General features: G+C 35.6%; 1 long non-coding RNA gene across 1 annotated transcript in view; it reads right to left on the bottom strand.

Annotated features, from left to right (window-relative positions):
• Window positions 1-24776, bottom strand: part of LOC139183581 (uncharacterized) — a 276662-nt gene that overhangs the window by 97224 nt on the left and 154662 nt on the right. The window contains exons 3-4 of the long non-coding RNA XR_011567058.1: window positions 10122-10264; window positions 7357-7413 (exon numbers count right to left, since the gene is read on the bottom strand). This is a non-coding gene — a long non-coding RNA (uncharacterized lncRNA). The remainder of the gene's footprint in view (window positions 1-7356; window positions 7414-10121; window positions 10265-24776) is intronic.

Here is a 24776-nt window from a genome sequence, read left to right as displayed (position 1 = left end):
TTGACTAGATTTTTTGTTTGTTTTTTGTTATTGAGTTGTATGTGCTATTTGTATAGTTTAGAAATTAAGCCCTCATTGGTCATATCATTTGCAAATATTTTCTCCCCATTTGTAGGTTTTCATCTTTCTTTTCATGTTTCCTTTCATCCTATACTGTGCAGAGCTTATAAATTTAATTTGGTCCCATTTGTTTACTTTTACTTTTATTTCTTTTGCCTTGGGAGATTGACCTAAGAGAACATTGCTATGGTTCATGTCAGAGAATGTTTTGCCTAAGTTTTCTTCTAGGAGTTTCATGGTGTCATTTCTTTAAGTCTTTAAGTCATTTTTAGTTTACTTCTCTGTGTGTGTATGGTGTGAAGGAGTATTCTAATTTCATTGATTTACATGCTGCTTTCCAATGCTCTTAACAACACTGGTAAAGAAACTGTCTTTTCTCCATCATGTATTCATACCTCCTTTGTTGAAGAGTAATTGACCACAGGTGTGTAGGCTTATTTCTAGGTTCCCTATTCTGTTACATTGATCCATAAGTCTGTTTCAGTGCTGAAAGCATGATATTTTGTTTACTGTAGCTCTATGGTATTGTCTGAAGTCTTGGAGGGTTATGCCTCCAGATTCATTCTTTTTCCTCAGAATAGCTTTGGCAATTATGTGTCTTTTACATTCCATATAAATTTTAGGATTATTTGTGGTAATTCTGTGAAAAAATGTTATAAGTAATTTGATAGGGATCACATTAAATCTGTAGATTGCTTTAGGTATTATGAGAATTTTAATAATATTAATTCTTCCAATCCAAGAGCATGAAGTATCTTCCCATTACTTTGAGTTATCTTCAATTTCCTTTATCAAGATGTTACAGTTCTCAAGGGGCTTCTCTGGTATCTCAGATGGTAAAGAGCCTGCTTGCAATTCGGGAGACCTGGGTTTGATCTAGATAGAGAAGATCCCCTGGAGAAGGAAATTGTAACCCACTCCAGTATTCATGCCTGGGAAATCCCATGGACAGAGTAGCCTGGAAGGCTACAGTCCATGGGTGTGCAAACAGTTGGGCAAAACTAAGAAACTGAGCACAGCACAACACACAGCCATTATACATAATGGCTACTCCAAACTCCTTGTTTTAAATCCAATATATGGTTACTCTCACTGGCAGTTTCTGTTGTTTGCTATTTCTGTCCAGTTATGCTCAGATTATTTTGCTTCTGCTTGTATTTTATAATTTTTGTTGTAATCTAGACATCATGTAATACAATGTAGTGATTTTCATTTCTGCCCCAACTCCCATGGTTTGCTATTATTTTCTGATTTATTTGTTACTTAACTTCTCTGATGGCTTCCCTTATGGCCCAGATGGTAAAGAATCTGCCTAACATGCAGGAGACCTGAGTTTGATATCTGGGTTGGGAATATCCCCTGGAGAAGGCAACAGCTACCTGCTCCAGTATTCTGGCCTGGAGCATTCCATGGACAGACAAGCCTGGCAGGCTCCAGTCCATGGGGGTCACTGAGTTGGACATGACTTTCACTTCACTTCTACTATTTAGAAATATTTATCTACTTCTCCTTAGGTCCAGGGTAAGAGATGAAGTTTCTAGTATTCTCAGTGTGCAGAGTCCAAGGTAGAGTCTCTATCCTATGAAAGGAAACTGGGCAGAAAGAACCACTTCCAAATCCAACACACACACATAAACACACACACACAGGTTATTTCTCTCTCTCTCTCTCACCTTTATTGGCCTCATTCAGTCAGGACATGGCTGCTATGACAGGTAGCTGGAGGAATAATGAAAAATATGGATAGTCTTCCCTCATGAGAACATATCAAAGCCCTTGAACTAGGAGCTGGGGGAAGGGAGACACTTGTGTTGGTGGCTTCACCTACTTTATTTGTTTATCTGTTTGACCTTACCATGCATAGGAGCTATGAAGGCAGTACACTTTTTTTTTTTTTTAAAGCATCAGAGTTAAACTCAAGATAATTAGATTTTGTTCTCAAGTCCATAGTTAACTCTGTGAGTTAATTTGGCTCAATCACTTAATAGCTCTTGGCTTGAGTTTTCTAATATTTATATGTATGGTTGAGCTACTTATTTTCTAAGGTGACTTTCTTCTCTAAGTTGTAAGTGATAACTTCTGCTGTAATTGTCACAAATGTCTTTTTTAATATCTGATTGCTTGCTGCTTAGGTTTACCTATTCATGATCCACTTCCCCTTATCCTTAAGACAGAAGATTTATTCTAACTTCTATTACTCACAGAAAGTAAACTAGACCATTTAGCTTAAATTTAAATAGTTTTGAATTTAACCTTCAGTGTTTTCTGTGTTTGAATAGCTGCTAATTACAGAGAACCTAAGAAAAAATGATAATGGATGAAATTTATTCACAGAACACCAAATGTATCCCATATTTAAGTATCATCCTACCCACAGGCTAGAATATATTGCTTATCTCTTTTCAAACTTATGTTAATATATGCTTCCATAACACATGGGTAGTAACATTTTCAACTTGCATACCTAGAATACTACATGTAAAGCACAGTGTTCAGGGATATAATAAAAATTTATCATATAGAAATATTGCTTTCAATTAGTTTACAATAAAATGCAATCTAAATAGAATATAACACATAAGTGACTGGTAAGCCTAAGGAATATTAAGTGAAAAAATAAATATGCTTGAGTAACTGGACAAAATTTTACTTGCAAGACATATATATATAAATTCCTTTTATATGATATTTGGATTGATATACAAATACTTTTACTCAGTTCTGTATATTCACAGACAGATGTAAGGAAATATATTATGCATACATATATATATATAAAATATCTATTAAAATTTTAGTATAAATTATAACATGTAAATGTGCAACATACACATAATATATCAATAAACTATCACTTTTTCATGCTTTTGTTTTACCCTTGGATATTTAACTTACTTTGGTTCTTATGAATTTTTCAGGGTAAAGTTTATATTACTGTGTTGCCCAATGCTTTTCAAATTTTAGAAATTTGAACTTGCACTTCCCCGGGGTACATGACAGTGTATAGAAAATCATCCACAGAAATACTGGTTCAGTGGGTCTGTAGCAAGGAACAGAATTCTGTAATTTTAACCAGTAACTGTTGAGAAATACTGACCTAGTTTTTCAGTTCCTTAAAATGGAAATGAGTTTCAATGAAAGGAAACAATAGAAACGGCTTTCCCTGATTTGAACTGAAAAAACAAACCTATTATTTTTTGAGAATTAAAGAAAATATAACAATGAATAAATTATTTCTTTATTCTATGCTTAAGCTATAATGCCGTCATGTATTATTTCTTTTTTATTTTCACTGTGAGGTTCTTTTTTTCAGTGACAGGTAAGGCAGAGACAGTGTATCTACTCTTAAACTCAGTTACAAAAAATTTGTTAGGTGACAATGAAATAATATTTCTGATGAAGGGAATAGAGATTAAAGTTCATTCATTTAATTTCATCCTTAAAGTAAAACTCTTTAAATTTCCCAATGTTTCTGTTCTTGTTTTGGTCTAATGTCTTAAAAGATACTTTTGCCCTTGTATCTTTCCAAGTTCTCTGTTAAGGTCAATGAAAATGACTTTGGTGATTTCTCTTGGTATTTGCTGTTCTCTTAATTCTACCCCATTACTTTCATTTATTCCTTCTTGCACCATGGTAAAGTATCCCTTTCTGCCTCTAATGTTTACATATGTCAAATGCAGATGCATTATTCTAAATTGAAATGGGTACTGTGGCAGCAATAAACAGAAGAGTGATGAAACAAGGCAATAAATAGGCATACATGAGGATTTACAAATGCAACAGCAGAGATTAAAAGTCACTCAGATAAGAGCACTATAAAGTCTTTGGTTGTCCTTTCCTTAATTGTTGGTCACGCTTCAGTGCAAAAACTTTGTTGCAGAAGTGAGTATCTAGCAAATCTTTATTACTTTTGTCCCAGGCTATTGTAAACACAATCAGTTATTTGCATTACTTCATATTTAGAAATACATTGTATTGCAAGCAAGAGAAAAATCTCCATCTTTTTTTACATAATTCTTACCTTAGCCTATCTAAATTTAAGGACTTATATATGAACTGCTATAGCTAGACAACTCTCCCACACCCACTTTTTTTCCTTGAAACATTTCAAAATGTGTGAATTGATATAGGAACATATATAACATGTTAATTTTACATATCTATAATTATTCAAAATTAAAACCAATGTGAAACCCTATGTATATTTATTTTCTCATTCAAATATATGTAATCTGGCAATAGCAAGATAAATATGCTTGGTTAGAATCATTTTGTTTCAATGTTATGTAGGATATTGGGCTTCTCTGAGAGCTCAGTTGGTAAACAATCGGCCTGCAATGCAGGAGACCCGGGTTCAATTCCTGGGTTGGGAAGATCCGCTGGAGAAGGGAAAGGTACCCACTTCAGTATTCTGGCCTGGAGAATTCCATGGACTGTACAGTCCATGGGATCTCAAAGAATGAGACATGACTGACAGACTTTCATGATATTTCAAGTAACATTACAATTCCTTGGGGTCTTTACATACAAATTGGAAACTCCATATACTTTTAGTTTCAGAATTTGATATTTCTTTTAGAGAAAAGTTAAAATTCATTTTTTTATCAATTAAAAATAAACACTGCTGGCAATATTTTTTGTAGAAATGTAATATTGTCTTTTCTGTATCCATGTGTACCCATGTTTTCTTTTCCAGTCTGTAACAGAATTCCAATTATATCCAGCGAGGCAATGTCAAGTTATAATAATTTTCTCATCCTTTCTTGCAATTAAGCTTGACTAAAGATACTGCAATAGCTGGAAGAGCTTCTAGAAAGGCTCCTTAAAAATAGCACAGAGATTTAAGAATAAAATCCTCAGAAATATGTGCTTATTGTTCCCTTACTTCAGCATCAGTTCTCAGTTAATATACTCCTGCCAGTGGGTTTCTTTTCCCATTCATTTTGCACTTCATCTCTTCTGTGCTCTCATGATTATAAACCCAGATAGTAGCAATCTCATCCACTCTCTCATTTTCAGTTTTTTTTGTTTTATTTTCTTATATTTCTAACAATCCTGAACTCTACAGTCTAATTAAACTGCTTTCATTTTCCCATTGTTCTGTTAGAAATACTTATTACCTCTGCATTGCCATACATATACCTTATTCTCTAAGACTCTCTTCTATCTGGCTGCATCATAACTTTCCAGTTCTTTCATCTACTTTACAATATAAATAAGTTGTTCCTATGAGAGTAGTCTATTCAAGATCATCTATTTTCCATGTTTTGTACATGAAAATGGGCCTTATCTCATTCTGTATTCAGATCCAGTTATTGTCGATTGATTATTTCCTACTCTAAGCCCTTTGCCTCTATGTGACTGGACACACTTGTATACCATCAATTTTCTTCCTTTAAATGTTTATGCAAAATATAATAATCATCATAATATAACATAATATACCTTTTGATGGACACATTCATTTGAAATCAGTCAGATAAACTTTATATTGCTAGATAATTGAACATTTTCCTTATCTCCCCAAATGCCTCTAAGACAGGAAACATCTCTTACACCATTTTGTACACTTTATAGCCCATATTCACAACACCCAACATATCTGTCTCTGAGCACTGCAAAAGGTCATTTCATGTCTTTAAATATCCTTCTCCATATTTTTCATTTGTTCAATACAGCTACAGATGTTTAATACAGCAACTCACCAGTTTCCTCTTCTCCCTAACTTCTCACTATTAGTTATCACAGAATATTCTATTCCTATTAACCTTAGAGTTCTACTTGACTGTTGTGAACCTACACTAACTGTTGTCTGCAACTGTTCTAAAGAGTTTCAAGGTTAATGGAAAACACATATGCATATAAATAATAATGCATTATAATTTAAAAATAAATATTCAAGCAAAGATCTTCAATTCCTTTTTTGAATCTACTCATAGTTATGAAATGGATACTCAAAGAAAGCCAGACTGATCATATTGTTTTCCTAGGTTTTTCTAATTGGAGATAATTAGGAATTGTTCCCATTCATTTCTTGGTCAGAAGTTAGGAATGTAACCTCAAAGATAGCAGTCACAATAGAGAATGGCAGCAAAACAACAATAGAGAATGGCAGCAAAGCAACAATAGAGAATGTCAATTCTAAATAACGTAAACAAGCAGAATCCTATGTGGCCTTCCCAGGACAGACTCCTCCTCTTGTCCTCCATCTGCTTTTTGTTTGTAGAAAAACTAGGTTCCCAGGCCTCCCCTGAGTTTAAAAACAAATTGCTGGCTCAAGAGTTAATGACTGAAAGAATGTTAACATGTTAGAAACAAAATACATGGCAGCTGGGATAGGAGGACTAGTAACAATTTCAACAGGAAATCTGCCATATAGCAATCACGGAATCTCTAGTTCCTCACTAAAGAACATAGATAGCAGTGTCTCATTGTTTTCAGTTGTTTTACAAATAAAACTGGAACCAGATAGGAGAAGTTAACTGCATGATAATCCTAAACACATAGTTTCCAGACTGCCTGGCGCATAATAATGTTAACCTGTGACTCCATCCAGTGATGTCACCATCAACCAATCAGAGAATTGTGCATAAGCTGATCACACACCCAGAGACTCCCCTCCTTTTACCCTGCATTTAAAAACTCTTCTCTGAAACACATTGGGGAGTTTGGTCTTTGGAGCACTGCTGCTGCTGCTGCTGCTAAATCGCGTCAGTCTGTCCGAGTCTGTGTGACCCCATAGACGGCAGCCCACCAGGCTCCGCCGTCCCTGGGATTCTCCAGGCAAGAACACTGGAGTGCGTTGCCATTTCCTTGTCCAATGCATGAAAGTGAAAGTGAAGTCACTCAGTCGTGTCTGACTCTTTGCGACCCCCTGGACTGTAGCCCACCAGGCTCCTCTGTCCATGGGATTTTCCAGGCAAGAGTACTGGAGTGGGGTGAGCTGCCCATATTTCCTGCTTGACCCTTAAAATAAATGCTGTACTTTCCTTCACCACAATCAGCTGATATGCTTTTTCAGTAACAGTATGATCCTACAGGTTTTCCCATACCATGTAAAAGTGGGATATAAAGAAACATAGCAAAAATAATTCGTGTTCTAGAGACTAAATTACCTGGAACTCGCCTGATTCTTAAAAGTTTTCTTTCCCATAGTATCTTAATAAATTCCTTCTTACGGCAAGTTGAAGTGAATGTCTGCCAAACACAGCTTAGATACTTCTAATTAATTTAATTTCAATGTCATTTAAGTGTTTTGAAACTTAAATATTGTTACACTCAATGTGAAGTACTTACTATGCATCCTTTCCAGTGGTGGACCAACAGTGGGTCAGGTAAAGCGGTTTGTCCAAGCTGTGGGGGGGGAAAAAATCTATGGGAAATCCATAAGCAGTGATAAAATCAATTCAACATTGGACTTAAAAAAAAAACAAAAAACACTCATTTTGTGTTGCTAATCTTATGGTGGTTCAGATGGTAAAGAATCTTCCTGCAAAGAAGGAGACCTGGGTTTAATCCCTGGGTTGGGAAGATCCCCTGGAAAAGGGAATGGCTACTCATTCTAGTATTCTGCCTATAGAATTTCATGGACAGAGGAGCCTAGCTACAGTCCATGGGGTCACACAGTCAGACATGATTAAGTGACTTTCAGTATTATTAACATCATTGATTAAACATTCTTCTTATAAAAATATCGTTTGTTATTAGAGAAAATTGCTGCAGTTAATACTGATGAAATATATAACTGAACTTCTAATTAGTGCATTCATGTTACTTTTACTTTAGTAAAAACTGTAGTCTATGTGGATGTTAATTTGGAGAACTCCCAACAATAGAGTCCTAGACACAACAGAGCTTTGCCACATGAACCCCATTGAGAGTTAGTTCATAACATTCAGAATCACTTGTGGTTGCTTGGGGCACAGTTCACATCTCCAAGTTTTGTAATGCTCCATATTCCATTTCACTGTTTGGATATAAAAATAAACAATGATAACCCAGCAATTGTAAATACAAAGAAATAGAACTCATTAATGAAATCATTGTGAATAGCATTCTTTGTACACTGTAGAGTGTACTTTTGGACAGTGTTTTTCATTTCATATTTACATACATTTTTCAAAAAATACATTAATGTAATAAAATCCTTCCTCTTTCCCATATTTATACTATACGATTACTTCCAGTTATGTATATTTAATTTCTCAATTTATGTTTTCATTTTATTTTTACTCATATGATTAATATAAAATAAAATGTGCTCTGTCTTCTTTTACAGACATTGTCATTATTTGGCTTTTTTCATGACTATTTGTGAAGCAGCTGGTTAAAAATGATCTTTTAATAAAAGTGTTAAATATGCCCTACTCCTTCCCTAAGAAAATCAAGCTATGGAGTAGAGATAATAGGAATACATACACATATAAACACACACATATTTATACATATGTGTGTGTGTGTGTGTGTATATATATATATATATATATATATATATATGCACTAAGTTAGATAAATATGTGTGGTTCACCTGTAAAAAGTATGTCTCATTAATTTTTTTCTTAAATTTATCTCTGAGTCAGTAAAATTGTAATATATCAATATTTTATATCTAACTACTATTTCCAAAATGGCATGTGCATTTGTTTTCATTTTTATCTTCATTTCTATTTTCTATAAGTTGTTTTCTACATAGTTTTTTTTTTAGAAAGGAAAAATCGCCACCAGCACCTGTCTTGTTTTGAGAGGCAAGATCTTATCACTGACAGCTAATCAATAAAAACAAATGAAAAGTAATAACGTCAGACTTGAGAAGTAAGGTTTTTATTCCTAGCCTGAAGCGAGGGTTCACCAATATGCTAAAATCAATCATTCTTTCTCTCAGACTGAACCTAAAGCCCAATCCTTAAATCTTTAAAAGGACCATACGCAGAGCGCCCTGCTGCTGGCTCTGGGAGCACAGCACAGAACTCACCTTGCTGCTGGCCCTCGAGCACGGCACAGAACAGACTGTCTGCCGGTCTCCCCCTCAAGTCCTCCTGTCCAAGACAGATCGCTGCGCAGGAAGACACCTGACCCTGAGGGCAGAGGGAGCAAAGCATCTGCACAACTCTTCTTGCTAAACAGATTATAAGCAACCTCTGTGCACCCACTGTGATGAAAGTCATTCTGAGCTTTCTGAGAATCAGGCAGAAAGCTGACTAAATGCAAAGTTGGACAGTGATCAAATGCAATGGAAGTAATGGCCAAAGGGCTGTAGGTGGACTTGCATATGCATCATAATCCGTTACCAGTAAGATGTGAAGCAGAGCAACGATTTTGCTGGAAATTGCTTCCTTCATCAAATGAGAGAAACAAAATCACAAAAGCTTCAAGCTAATGTTTGAAAATGTTCTTGTATGTGCAACTTGCATATATTTTATTCTTCAAAAAAAAAAATATTCTCTGCCTGTACCAATTCTGCTTAGTCCTTAGTCTGTCCTAAGCCTTGCCCTTTAGCACTCACACAGAATTGTCCTAATCATCGACAGAGCTAATTAGAATATCAATGCACTTGAAAGAAGTCAGGGTATGCAGTATAAGATAGGATATTTGGCAAAATTAATAAGACACATGTTCTTATAAGAGCTTAGAAACAGTCTTATTTATTTTATCCACTAGTTCTCTCTTATACATAATGGAAAAAAATATTTACTTGCATTCACATGATCAGATTTCAAACACTAAAACAATTATATTTTTACACAATTTCTCATAGGAAAGGTGAAATATATAATTTAGCAAATAGGATATTTTCCAATGACAGTTGTGGCAAAAATTATTTATCTGCAGAATGGGCTCAGACAGTAAAGAATCTGTCCATGGACAGAGGAGCCTGGGAGACTACAGTCCATGGGTCGCAAGGAGTCAGACACGACTGATTGACTATTTAACTTCCATTTTTCATTTTTATCTTCTCCTGACATTTTTCCCCTCCACCTTTGGGAAAAAAAGCTAAAATTTTATTTCTATTCTGGAGAGTCACAACAACAACAACACCTTGTTGCAGAATAAAGTGATTGTACCTGCAGCAATGTTCCTGACAACAAACAAAATGAAGGGTCCACCTCTGTCTTCTTTCTAATGCCTCCACATCTGCTTTCCTGATTTTAGCTGTCTTAATTCTGTGACGTTCCTCATGATTTAGTCCTAGGGTGGATGGCTATGCCTGAAAGAAAAATATATATTATTTAACAGATCTATTTTCATCTGGTAGAGTAGCTACAATGAGTAGTTAGAATCAAGACCATCTGATTTTATGCCTCATTATACCACAAAGATACCTGTGACCTAGAAAGGGTAAGAAGTTAGCGTCATAAAAATTTACTTTTCGTAGTTACCTGCAATCAAGCAGACCTATGTTTACCATCCAGATGCTGTCTTTATTTTTCTATCTTTTTAATTTATCATCTATCTATACATACACAGTGCATATGTAAAGACCAAGTGCTTGCTTTTATCCATTATTGACCCAATGAGTTGACTTGACTCAACTGGAGTCAGGCTCTTCTCCCCATTATAGGCTCACTCTTCAGCTTAAGCAAGCACAAAGAAGCATAGCATTCTATGCTTAAAACCTTAAACCCTTAAAATATTCTAATAACTGACTGACTTCAGAAGAGAATAAATTCCTGTTAAACACCCCTATCATGCCATCTGCTCACTTCCATCTGCTTGCCCTACTCCATAACAAAGTTCTTGCTAGCCCTGCTTACACTTTCCTACAAAGGAAAAATCTTTTTTTTCTATTTAATTTTGAAATATTTCTAGATCTAATGTTCCAAGCATTCTCCCTATTGCAAAAGTCTTTTTGCACTAAGTTTCAAAAGAGACTCTTCTCAAAAGAGGAGTTCTTTTCACTAGCTACCAAACTGTAACATCATCCCTTTCCATGTTCCTATAGAATGAGTTCTGCACTTTCAGTTTACAAAATCTTGCTTTCTTCAAGCTCACAAGTCCATTCTAATAGCTTATTATTAACTCTCAACCTGCATGTACTCTTACAATGCGTTTACACTGTAACTGTCCCGTTCGTATAATACATATCTCGGCTCTCATGAGAATAACATTTCCATTTTCCCTTGTGACTATATCTAACAATATACAGGGACCTTCAGTCTTTCATTTCCTTGTCTCTTCTGTTGAGACATTTCCTATTTGGTCACAGTTGATCAAAGTTTCTTTCATAGATTCTTAGAGAAATCATAGGTCTTTTTAAACTGGAGTTTCCTTTCCAAAAAGGTTTGCTTTGCATGGTCTTCTGAGATATTCAAACTATAGTTTTCTATCTTTATAGGTGGGCTTCTCTGGTGGCTCAGATGGTAAAGAATCTGCCTGACATGCGGGAGACCTGGGTTTGATGCCTGAGTTAATCCACATGTTGACATTCATGCAAAGTTTTGACCATGTAAGTCAAAATGATATTTTCATAGAAATCAGTGAACATATGCAAACTGCTGAAGATGAGCTAAGGTAGTCTACAGCATAAAGACTTCTGAAAGCTTATGATATTTTTGAGGTGTGCTTTTGTTGTTGTTGTTTAGTTGCTGTGTCCAACTCTTTTGCAACCCAGGTGTGGTCTCTCACCTCAAAATTTTCTTTATTGAACTATGTATTTTATTATTTCTTTGAAATATCAGAGAGGTAGTAGTGACTGTGGCAACTTCACTAATTTATATACTGAGTTTTTCCCAATGTGGCTTATAAATAATATACTCATTGTATCTACTCTACCAGATGAAAATAAATCTGCAAAATAATATATTTTTTTCTTTCAGTAATGTTGTGGATTTTAAAATTTAAATACCAGCAGCTTGTGACTTACTTCTGAACCAAGACACATTTTAGCAGGGCAACAATCAAGTGTGTGTGTGTGTGTGTGTGTGTGTGTGTGTGTTTATTTTTTGCAGAATTGTTTCTCAAATATAGGTCCACTGATCTTTTGCATTGGTTTCAACACAAACCCTCAGGCTTCACATCAAATAGCTCAATTATAATTTCCTGGATGGGGGCTCGGTTTTTTTTAAATAGATTATACTGGTGATTCTTCTTACATACCTTAAACTGTGATGATCCCTGACACTGAAAAAAGAAGTAATTTACCTCCTATCTGCCCCCTATCTAGAGGTGTTAAAAGAGAACACAATCAGAGAAAAAGCATACTCAGCTCTCCATCTAGCCCAATAAGGCACATCAGATGTAAATCTCCCTAGCTTCAAAATTTTCTACTCTCATCTGTCTTAAACCTGCTAACACCTATTAACAGGAAGGATGCCAGAAGACACTGCCATGGTTGCCACTCCTAAGGGGCGTGGCTGAGACTCAGTCAGGCCACAGGGCCCCACTCATGGGCTGGGGAGTGGACCTGCTTCAGGTTTCAACCCTTGCAACCTGAAGTGATGCTTCTACTCCTGCAGCTGTTTCACTCTTCACCTGAAGTCCTAGCCAAAAATCTCTTCTGAAAATAAATGGATTCTCTATTCAAAAGATCTAAAATATTATATCTTTAGATCCACAGGGTAAGATTCAGCGGCCTATCAGATCAGTTGCTCAGTCGTGTCCAACTCTTTGTGACCCCATGAATCGCAGCACACCAGGCCTCCCTCTCCATCACCGACTCTCGGAGTTCACCCAGACTCACGTCCATCGAGTCAGTGATGCCATCCAGCCATCTCATCCTCTGTCGTCCCCTTCTCCTCCTGCCCCCAATCCTTCCCAGCATCAGAGTCTTTTCCAATAAGTCAACTCTTTGCATGAGGTGGCCAAAGGACTGGAGTTTCAGCTTTAGCATCATTCCTTCCAAAGAAATCCCAGGGCTGATCTCCTTCAGAATGGACTGGTTGGATCTCCTTGCAGTCCAAGGGACTCTCAAGAGTCTTCTCCAACACCACAGTTCAAAAGCATCAATTCTTTGGCGCTCAGCCTTCTTCGCAGTCCAACTCTCACATCCATATATGACCACTGGAAAAACCATAGCCTTGACTAGACGGACCTTTGTTGGCAAAGTAATGTCTCTGCTTTTGAATATGCTATCTAGGTTGATCATAACTTTCCTTCCAAGGAGTAAGCGTCTTTTAATTGTCTGTACCATATTGTCAGTTCCTATGAAAATTTGAATTTCAGATTAATAACTGTATCTGGGTTACTTTTTTGAGTCTCTTAAGTATTTTTCTTATTTCCTTTTTGGGTCAGTAATTTTACATCTTAGCCTAAGAGTCATCTTTTGAAAATAATGTTTTAGCTAACCTTCAAGCTTCAAAATTTATTAATTCAATTTACTGTTGCATCCCAACGCCTAATATGTAACAAAGTAGTATATTAATATTGCTTAATTTGTATTGGATTACTCAAGTGGAAGACAAAGCACATGCTCTAGGCAGCAGTAAAACAGGCTCCAAAATGATTTTGGAATGAATTAGGTATTAAATTTATTTTTTAAAGTCATTATAGAAAATAAGCGTTTATGGCATTTTATTTTTCTTACAAAATAAACTTTAGTCACTTGAAATGGCTGAAAAATTTTCCACAATTTTTTTTTTTTTACATTTGGAGCACCTAAATTTCTAATCATATATAAGCTGATTTCTAATGAGTAAAGTTTACCTAGTCATATATTCTTTGATTATAGCAGTAGATATGACTATATAAACCCAATAATTATTGGAATTTAATTTATAACCAGTGTTCTAACCATGACCTAAGCTAATATACTGTCATTCTGTATAGAAAACTTTCATATACAATCATTTTTCATATGTTAGCACACCTGCTAATCTATTTGTGAATATATGGTCATTATCACTTAATACTGCATCTGTATAAAGCTGGCCAAATGTTGTCAGTTAAAATGACACAGGTTCTCTAATTATAAAATAGGCATAACTGATTGCTAAAATATTACATATAAAATATATATAGAAATAATAAATAACCTTGATAAGGGTTCAATTTAGATAACTGATAATGATTAAATCATAATTTAAAACCAAGTAAAAAATTATTTGATATAATAGCATTTCAATCACAGAAAGTATAGATAAAACTCCTGTGGTAAGCTAAGATTAAACAAAGGAAACCAAAATGTTAAAACTAGGTAGAATATATGAAAGATGGAAATGCCATAATATTCAGAGGAATATTCTATATGCATAAATCATTTTAATTCGGTATGTGAAGACTGGTTTGAAGTAGGACTTTCAAGGTAACAGCAAGAAGAATTTTATTAATAACATAATAAAATAAGAATATAGAATATTACACTATTTTTGTAGTACAAAGTAGTCTCTTTTCCCAATTTTATTGACTTGATATTTTAATTCTTTTGATATGGTTCACTTTAAGTCATTGGCAAATGATGATATATCTAACATCCAATGTGTGAAACATCCAAAATAAGATATTAGATCATGCCACTTCTTCCAAAGTAAACATATAACATGATTCATATATGAAGAGTGCTAGAGTGCTACTGACTAGACTTAAATGTATATTTATGTTTGTTACATTTATAATCTTATGCAAGGAAGTCATGAATTTGTTATCAGTTATATATACATACCTCACCATTTCCTTGTAGTAAGCACCAATATAAATTAGTGAGATTATCCTAATTAAGAGTTAAACTTACAGTAATAATTATTACAATAATAATTTGTACAAAGTTAACTGAAACATACATGGGATGACTTTTCTAAATGAGTTTGATTATTATAAGACAAAATAAAAAAGATAATTTTAGCTAAGTTTTCTCATGACCTTAACCATGATGGGTAAATAATGGCTGCAAGCAGATATCTAAAACAACGATGACACAGTTGACATATATACTATTGTTGTTGTTCAGTCACTAAGTAGGACATGATTGAGCGACTGAACTGAACTGAACCGAAGATATTGTAGTCTGTGATGAACATTGGGCACTAAGATACATAGCATAAATGTGAAAATATAAAAAGTAATTGATTATTTAGGCAATTATTATTGAAATACATATATTTTCACACAAAATAAAATGTATGAAACATCTAAGGTATAAAATATATAATCTGTAGAGTTAATATACCAGTTCATTCATTCACTGTACCCTCTCCCACACGGTATATATTTCTACTTTCATCTATTTCTTTTCCTTCTGTCATCAAACATCTTAAAAGTCTGTTTATATTAAAGATCTTTAAATATTTTTCTATGTTCACTTTCAATTGCTGAAACATTTCTTATGGTCCTTCCTGCTTTCTTTGCATATTCTTCATTTGAAACTCCACATCTATATTTCCCATTTCAACCGTGATGCTTCCAAATCTACAACTTCAGCTAAGACCTCACTATTGAGTGTCTGACCTACATTTTCAGTACTATTAATATAAAAATTTAACATAATCCAAATATAAATGAAAAACCTAACCACCATTTCCCCTTTATTTATATTTTATAGCTTACCATTTCTCAAGTCATTCTTAGAGGTCAATAAAGCTACTCTCTCTTCTCTTCCCACATTTCATTAGGCATAGGATCTGACTTTCTCTGTTAAATACATATGTTTCTGTTTCCTTATTAGTTCCATTCATCTTGTTTTAATTCATGACTTCTCTACAATTTCCTATCTTTTGGACATTATAAAAATTCAATCTCTGCTATCAGACTAATGTTTTTAAAGACATAATAACCATACTCCTCCATTACAGTTCCTCATCAATCTCCAGTGTATGATCAGCCTTCAGGATAAAACTGTTCATTATCAGTCTCTTTTTTGCACAATGAGTAAAATAGTTGGTAATTATTTTCCTTTCTTCAGTGTTATTGTAATCTCATTGATACTCACAGTTCAGTTAAATCTGGGGAAACTTAGAACCTATACACAAAAGCTCAGGTTGTAACAGAATAGGCATTGCCAGTAAACACCAAGAATTTTGCAATACTAGGAATATTTGACCTGTGGATACTTAACTGCAAAAATGCTCAAAGGGAGAAAAATATTGATAGGGATGTGTTTTGCCAAATGTGGAAAGGTCAATATAAATTAGGATAAACCAAATGGTAATCTATCGTTATCTTGATAGTTATGTGCATTATTAGGTTACTCCCACCTCCATCCCCAGTAATTCAGTTTTTCATTTGTTCAACACTTTTATGACTTTATATCATATTTGGGCTCTAAACATCGGAATCTGTGAAGAAGACATGTGCGTCAAGAGTAGAAGATTTAATGGAGTGGAATCATAGAGATATAGGAATAGGGTAAGGTGGAGATTATTCTAGCTATTAAGAGAGGGAAAAGCTTTGGTAGCAGTGTCTGCTACGCACAATGAGCAGAAAGGCCAAATGTGGCTGGAGTTAAAGAGAAGTACAAATAAATTGATGAGTATTTTATTTTATGGACTGAAGCCTGAGAAGACTAGCCCTCAAGTTGAATGACCCAGGGAACTGAAGAAATAAATGCTTCTTCTTTCATGTCCTGTGTCCTCAGATATAATTGAAGATGATCTAAATAATCAACCAAAAAAGAAGAGTGACAGAGGAACCCTTAAACACAAAACCCTGGAAGTGAGAATCATAATGGAGGGGTTTATGTTGGTGAGGAGGAGAATTTCATTGTTTGAATGCTCCAACATAAAATCTTGCAAATCTCTGCCCATCATTTACAATTTAGTGTGTTTTTTTTTTTTTTTCTTCCTAGAATTGTATTTCTTCCTTCTTTGTCTTTGAGAATTCTGCCAGTAACTCAAGATAGGATATTCTCAGTCATATTTTACTTTTCTCATGTATAACTGTTGAAACATCATATCTTACTGATTTCAACAGTAACGTATTGTTAACATAGCATTAACGCTGACTCCATACTGGTCTATTCCTTTAGCTCTTACCTTTGTGCTTGGCTGCCTATGCTTAGACATGCTGGTTCTGCACGTTTAAAAAGATTGTTGCCTACAGCCTGAAAGATACGTGATAGCCCATTCTCAAGGCCCTGCCTCCCAGACTTGACTGTTTAAGGTATAACACTTTTCTATTCATACAGAGATTTTTAAAAGTTGCTTGGGTTAGTGCACTGGGACAACCCAGAGGGATGGTATGGGGAGGGAGGAGGGAGGAGGGTTCAGGATGGGGAGCACATGTATACCTGTGATGGATTCATTTTGATATTTGGCAAAACTAATACAATTATGTAAAGTTTAAAAATAAAATAAAATTAAAAAAAAAAGTTGCAGAACAGAGAATATTTGTCCTGTTGGAGGTTTACAGGAACATCTTAACTAGACTTAAAATGGACAGTTGCAATGAACAGTTGCAAGAACAAAGAATTAGCACATCCCCTCCAGGATCTGGCCTGAACCACGAACTCTGCAACAATCATATGTCCCCTCCATTTTTAAGATAAAAGAATCCTAACTCAGGGAAAATGATTCTTTGGTACACTATTCCACCATCTCCATCTGCTAGCTTTCCAAATAAGGTCATTATTCCTGGTCAACAACTCATGTCTTGATTTATTGGTCTGTCGTGCAGTGAGGACAACAATACTCATTCCAGTATATACATTTTAAATATAACTCTTAATTTTAGGAACAGGTAGGGGTACACATAATCAAGAGTCATGATCACATATTAAATAATAATTTTAGTAACCAAAATATAAATAGCATACCATTCACTGTTTTCTAAGTACTATTTCCTGCTCTATGCACAGGAAAATGCTGCAAGGAACTTTAGTAAGCATATCTATGTTTCACAAAGGATGATCTTCTATGTAATTGGAGTAAGTTCTCTACAATATGCTGTGAAAGCTCTTAACAGTCAAAATATGTCAGACATTGCCTCTTATAAGTGTTTGATAGTCAACCATAACTATTTGGCCTAAATGAGGTACTTATGTGAACAGATGTCAATAATGACAAATTGACTTATCAGATTTTTCTCCTTATAACCAGCATTGAGCATGGGATGGGAATTTAATTTAAAAGATGAGTGAATAATCATATTTTGAGGGCATTGCATCAGGCGGGGAGACCTCAGAGAGGAGCTGGGTGTTAATATGAAGCAGCCAGTGCATTAGAGAAAAACTCAGAACTGTGGGGGCCTAAGTGTCAGGAGAGGATGGTGACTTTTTAAGTAAGTTGCATTTAAAATTATTTTTGTAGAACATGTATTAAAGCAACTGTTCATTGCAGGTTTTTCTCCATTTATTAAAGTGATTTCCATCAGTAAGACAATATGACTTTGAACAATAAGCTGGTTTTATAAGATTTTAAGGGAAGGATGTTGGCTTCTAGGGGCATGAAGAGATGTCTGAGTTTTCCAGTTTATCATCTCGCATGTACAAGGGGGCTCAGGGGATGGGGACACAAGGACAGCTATGAGGGAATTGAGTGGAACTCTCTGAAGATAAGGATTAACCTCTACCTCCAGTGAAGCAGAGAAGAGGATGCTGAAGAGACAGGTTTTTATATGCGTATTTCAGCATGCAATATAAAGTAACATTATGGATGATGTTCCTACAATTTGTCTTTCTTTGCCTCGTTTACTATAAGCTTTGTGACCTACACTTTAAAGTATTTGCCCTCCTTGGAGATTTATGCTTGAGATAAAATTTTGCTTAGTTATATGGTATGGCATTGATATAAAAATCCTTGTATTTCCAATTTTCTCCTTTGAGCATATCTTATTTCAGTAGATTTTAAAATGACTATGCTGGCTTTGCACAGTTTTGTTTTGTTATAATAGGGTTTTTGTACATGATTTCAAATTGAAGTCATTTAAAAAAATGATTTTATTTCCCAGTGACAGTTCGTGTAATTAAATATAAAGTTCCCATCGTACATATAGGACTGGCATTGTAAAATGCCACTTTAGTCATCAGGTCTTATTTATTAATACCTGTTTTTCATTTAATAACCAGCTGTGACAACAACTTCAACACCAGAAACATATAATTGTGTATTACTCTACTGACATTTCAATGTGTGTGTGTGTGTGTGTATCTTACAAAAGCATATTGTTGTGAAGGTCATTTTATAGAAATTTTATTTGGGAAGATTCTTAGTATGAGTAGGCAGTTTCAAATTTTCCACTCTTAATAAATCATTCATATACTCACATCTTATCCATTTCTGTTTTGTTTATTTAGCACTGTGATGTGATGATGAACTTACTGAAAGAACAAGAGGTTCTTTGTCACAAGGGAGACAAAGTTCTAGAATAAAAGATTGTAATCATAATTTTGAGTTTCTCCAAAAGTAGAGGTAAATCAAAATGACTTCATTGTCAAGAAAGTGATATTTGTGAGCACTGAGTTACATTTGTGACTGGACTTAACATTACAGAAAGGTTAAGGTCACATGAGCATGTTTTTCATTTTTATTCCGAATCAATCTTGTACTGGTCGTCTTCGTGCTAATAATTGTCAAAATAAGCCACAGTAATGAAAAAAAAAAAAAGAATTGGGTGACATATCCTAATTGTTTAACACTAAATATGTTGATCTCCTTCTGAAAGACACATTTGATTTTTCAGATGAACAATAACTTCTAGAATGTTAAACAATATCTCAATGAATGACTATGATTTAGAGTAAGACAAAAATAATGGTCTGTGTTTAGCAAGAAAGCACTATCAAAAAAATTTTTAAAAAACCCTAAGAAGTACTGCTGCCATTAGAAGGAGAAACAACTTTTATTTTTTTTTTCCTTTAAAGAATATAGATGAAACTACTTTACAATACTTTAGGATATAGAATGAAAGTAAGCACTATCAATTAATGCATTTATACATTTTATACCTTATGAGAAGGACAAAGCCAGTGAAGAGGAAGAATAGTGTAATAAAGCTTAATGACATGCAGTTATTAAATTGGTCTTTGATTTTAAAGAACCCAGAGTGACAGTGAACCATGTAACACAAGATTCGGCTTATAAACTGCCTCACCATCCTTTAGAGCTGGTGCCAATTGCAAACTGCCTTCAGCCACTTTTTGTAATAATTGTCATGTTATTTTAATAATAAAAATGGCTTAGGATTATTAGAAATAATGGGAACTGCTATGGTCTGAATTATTACCCCCAAATCCTTATTTTGCAGACCTCATGCTCAACATGATGGCACTGGAGGTGGGACCCTTGCAAGGTACTTAGTCTATGATGTAAAGAGGGCCCTTGCCCAATCATACTGGTACCCAGATCTTGGACTTACAGTCTTTAGAACTATGGAAAAAAAAAAATTTTTTTTTATAACCTAACACAGTCTGTGGTATTTTGTTATAGCAGTATAAATGGGCTAAGAAGCTTTGTTTTTTCTCTTCAGTATGTCTTTAACCGTTTACATGGTATAATACAACAAAATAAAGCTTCCAATGGAATCCTACTCTTAATAAAAATAATTAGAAGGCAGCATGAATGTAGACACAAACCTGGTGAGGTATCCACTTATTAATAATTTCTTTTGAGGCCCTCTGATAAGAAACCCCCCATAAAGGTATCAATTTGAGGAGAATAGGGCAATGTTCTGATAGTAAGATGCACTAACTATATTCCACACTTGTTAACTATAACGAAGGCAGTTTCCTCTTTTGCCAAAAAATAATTTTAATGTAACTTTTACTATTCTTAATATAATAAGGGCTTCCCCAGGTGGTTCAGGGGTAAAGAATCTGCCTGCCAATGCAGAAAACCCAGGTTCGATTCCTGGGTTGGGAAGATCCCCTGGAGTCACAAATGGTAACCCACTCTAGTACTCTTGCCTAGAAAATTCCATGGAGGGGGGAGCCTGACGGGCTACAGTACATGAGGTCGCAAAGAGTCAGACAAGGTATAGTACATTGGACATGAGCATTATTAGTATAATATAAAAATTAACTGATAATAGGAAAGAACAAATCTGAATCCATAATGGATTTTTTTTTTTTTTTTGGATTTAAATCGTTTTATTAAGCAATGCTGTCAAGTACTACAGTTATAGCTGCAAATCTTTTTTTTTTTTCCATTTATTTTTTTATTTTTTATTTTTTTTTCAACATTAAGTATTTTCTATATATTTTTCACATGTAAGGAAAATTGCACATTATTTGCACATACAATACCATTCAATTATTTACCCAGAACTGATGGCATACAAGTTCCTCCATTTTGACAGTAGTTGCTACAGTGGTTGATTTCACATCTTTCTCCTGAATAACTAGGCCAACAGTGACACCTCAAATCACCCTTCTCATTTAAAATGCATCTTCCTCCATTTTCACAAGTCAATTTGCATGAATCATCTCATTTTACTGTGCTTTGCTTTAGTGAACTTTATAGATACATGTTTTTTTTTTTTTTTTCCTTGTTAATTTTCTGTTTAGTTGATCTATCAATAGGTGTGAGTGGGGTATTAAAGTCTCCCACTATTATTGTGTTATTGTTAATTTCTCCTTTCATACTTGTTAGCATTTGTCTTACATACTGCGGTGCTCATGTTGGGTGGATATATATTTATAATTGTTATATCTTCTTCTTGGATTGATCCTTTGATCATTATGTAGTGACCTTCTTTGTCTCTTTTCACAGCCTTTGTTTTAAAGTCTAATTTATCTGATACGAGTATTGTGACTCCTGCTTTCTTTTGGTCCCAATTTGCATGGAAAATCTTTTTCCAGCCCTTCACTTTCAGTCTGTATGTGTCCCCTGTTTTGAGGTGGGTCTCTTGTAGACAACATATGTAGGGGTCTTGTTTTTGTATCCATTCAGCCAGTCTTTGTCTTTTGTTTGGGGCATTCAACCCATTTACGTTTAAGGTAATTACTGATAAGTATGATCCCGTTGCCATTTACTTTATTGTTTTGGGTTCAAGTTTATACACCATTTTTGTGTTTCCTGTCTAGAGAATATCCTTTAGTATTTGTTGGAGAGCTGGTTTGGTGGTGCAGAATTCTCTCAGCTTTTGCTTGTCTGAAAAGCTTTTGATTTCTCCTTCATACTTGAATGAGATCCTTGCTGGGTACAATAATGGATCTTTTAAGTTTCTTGTAAGTTTCTATTACTTTATACTTTGTCTTCTATTGCTTTTGTTGTAAGTCAATCACTAAAGCAATGTTGCCCATCAGTTCAGTTCAGTAGCTCACTTGTGTCTGACTCTTTGAGACCCCTTGGACTGCAGCACGCCAGGCCTCCCTGTCCATCACCAACTCCCAGAGCTTAACTCATGTCCATTGAGTCGGTGATGCCATCCAACCATCTCATCGTGTGTCATCCCCGTCTCCTCCTGCTTTCAATTTTTCCCAGCATCAGGGTCTTTTCAAATGACTCAGTTCCTTGTTGCCTGTAGCCTAAAGTATACATGGAGACCCATTCCCCCAGAACCCTGTGTCCCGGGCTCAGTTATGTCTGACTCTGAAACCCCATGGAGTGTAACCAGCCAGGCTCCTCTGTCCATGGAATTTTCCAGGCAAGAATACTGGACTGGATTGCCATTTCCTCCTCCCAGGGATTTTCCTGACCCAGGGATCGAGTGTGTATGTCCTGCCACTGGCAGGCAGATTCTTTACCACTAAGCCACCGGGGAAGCCCCCTGTGTCACATGGCTGAGTGCTAAGCTAAAATACCTTCCTTTAGCTCACAGGAAACATCTTGACCTAGCTCAACTGTGAATGACTGAAGAAAAAAAGAAATTAACATACCTCTCCAGAATCTGGCCAGAACCAGGAATATTTGAAAGAAAACTTTTATAGCCTTTTTTCTTTACCTCCTCATCTCCCCCTCTTTAATCTGTTGAAGAAACTAGACCCAAACCCAGGCAAGATGGTTCTTTGGGACACGAGTACACCATCTTCTAGGCCTGCTAGCTTTCGAATAAAGACACTATGCCTTGGCATAACAATTCTTCTATTGATTTACTGGCCTGCTATGTGGTAAGCAGTATAAGACTGATTTCTATAACACTGATAAACATTTCCTATGCTGCTGCTGCTAAGTCGCTTTAGTCGTGTCCAACTCTGTGCAATCCCATAGACAGCACGGGCTCCCCTGTACTTGGGATTCTCCAGGCAAGAACACTGGAATGGGTTGCCATTTCCTTCTCCAATGCATGAAAATGAAAAGTAAAAGTGAAGTCGCTCAGTCGTGTCTGACTCTTAGCCACCCCATGGACTGCAGCCTACCAGGCTCCTCCATCCATGGGACTTTCCAGGCAAGAGTACTGAAGGTGGACACCATTGCCTTCTCCAAAAATTTCCTATACACTTTATTATAAAAAATAAAATGAAGATTTTGTTATGATGTAAGGGAGAGATAAAATGAAACAATTTATAGTTGATATTCTAGGAATCAGTGAACTAAGATGGACTGGAATGGGTGAATTTAACTCAGATGACCATTATATCTACTACTGTGGGCAGGAATCCCAGAAGAAATGGAATAGCCATCATAGTCAACAAAAGAGTCTAGAATGCAGTTCTTGGATGCAATCTCAAAAACGACAGAATGATCTCTATTCGTTTCCAAGGCAAACCATTCAATGTCACGGTAATCCAAGTATATGCCCCGACCAGTAACACTGAAGAAGCTGAAATTGAACATTTCTATGAGATCTACAAGACCTTTTAAGCCTACCACCCAAAAAGATGTCCTTTTCATTATAGGGGAATGGAAGGCAAAAGTAGGAAGTCAAGAAACACCAACTCCAGAAAAATAAACGACCCAATCAAAAAATGGGCCAAAGAACCAAATAGACATTTCTCCAAAGAAGACATACAGATGGCTAACAAACACATGAAAAGATGCTCAACATCACTCATTATCAGAGAAATGCAAATCAAAACCACAATGAGGTACCATTTCACACCAGTCAGAATGGCTGCGATCCAAAAGTCTACAAATAATAAATGCTGGAGAGGGTGTGGAGAAAAGGGAACCCTCTTACACTGTTGGTGGGAATGCAAACTAGTACAGCCACTATGGAGAACAGTGTGGAGAGTCCTTAAAAAACTGGAAATAGAACTGCCTTATGATCCAGCAATCCCACTGATGGGCATACACACTGAGGAAACCAGAAGGGAAAGAGACACGTGTACCCCAATGTTCATCGCAGCACTGTTTATAATAGCCAGGACATGGAAGCAACCTAGATGTCCATCAGCAGATGAATGGATAAGAAAGCAGTGGTACATATACACAATGGAGTATTACTCAGCCATTAAAAAGAATACATTTGAATCCGTTCTAATGAGGTGGATGAAACTGGAGCCTATTATACAGAGTGAAGTAAGCCAGAAGGAAAAACATAAATACAGTATACTAAAGCATATATATGGAATTTAGAAAGATGGTAACAATAACCGGTGTACGAGACAGCAAAAGAGACACTGATGTATAGAACAATCTTATGGACTTTGTGGGAGAGGGAGAGGGTGGGAAGATTTGGGAGAATGGCATTGAAACATGTAAAATATCATGTAAGAAACGAGTTGCCAGTCCAGGTTCGATGCACGATACTGGATGCTTGGGGCTAGTGCACTGGGACGACCCAGAGGGAGGGTATGGGGAGGGAGGAGGGAGGAGGGTTCAGGATGGGGAACACATGTATACCTGTGGCAGATTCATTTTGATATTTGGCAAAACTAATACAATTACGTAAAGTTTAAAAATAAAATAAAATTAGAAAAAAAAAAAAAGAAACACCAGGAGTAAAGACATATTTGGCCTTGGAATACAGAATGA

The sequence above is a fragment of the Bos indicus genome, chromosome 6 (genome assembly GCF_029378745.1).
Source record: "Bos indicus isolate NIAB-ARS_2022 breed Sahiwal x Tharparkar chromosome 6, NIAB-ARS_B.indTharparkar_mat_pri_1.0, whole genome shotgun sequence".
NCBI classification, from domain to species: domain Eukaryota; kingdom Metazoa; phylum Chordata; class Mammalia; order Artiodactyla; family Bovidae; genus Bos; species Bos indicus.
The sequence above is the reverse complement of the archived record's forward strand: the minus strand, read 5'-3'. Positions and strand labels throughout refer to the sequence as shown.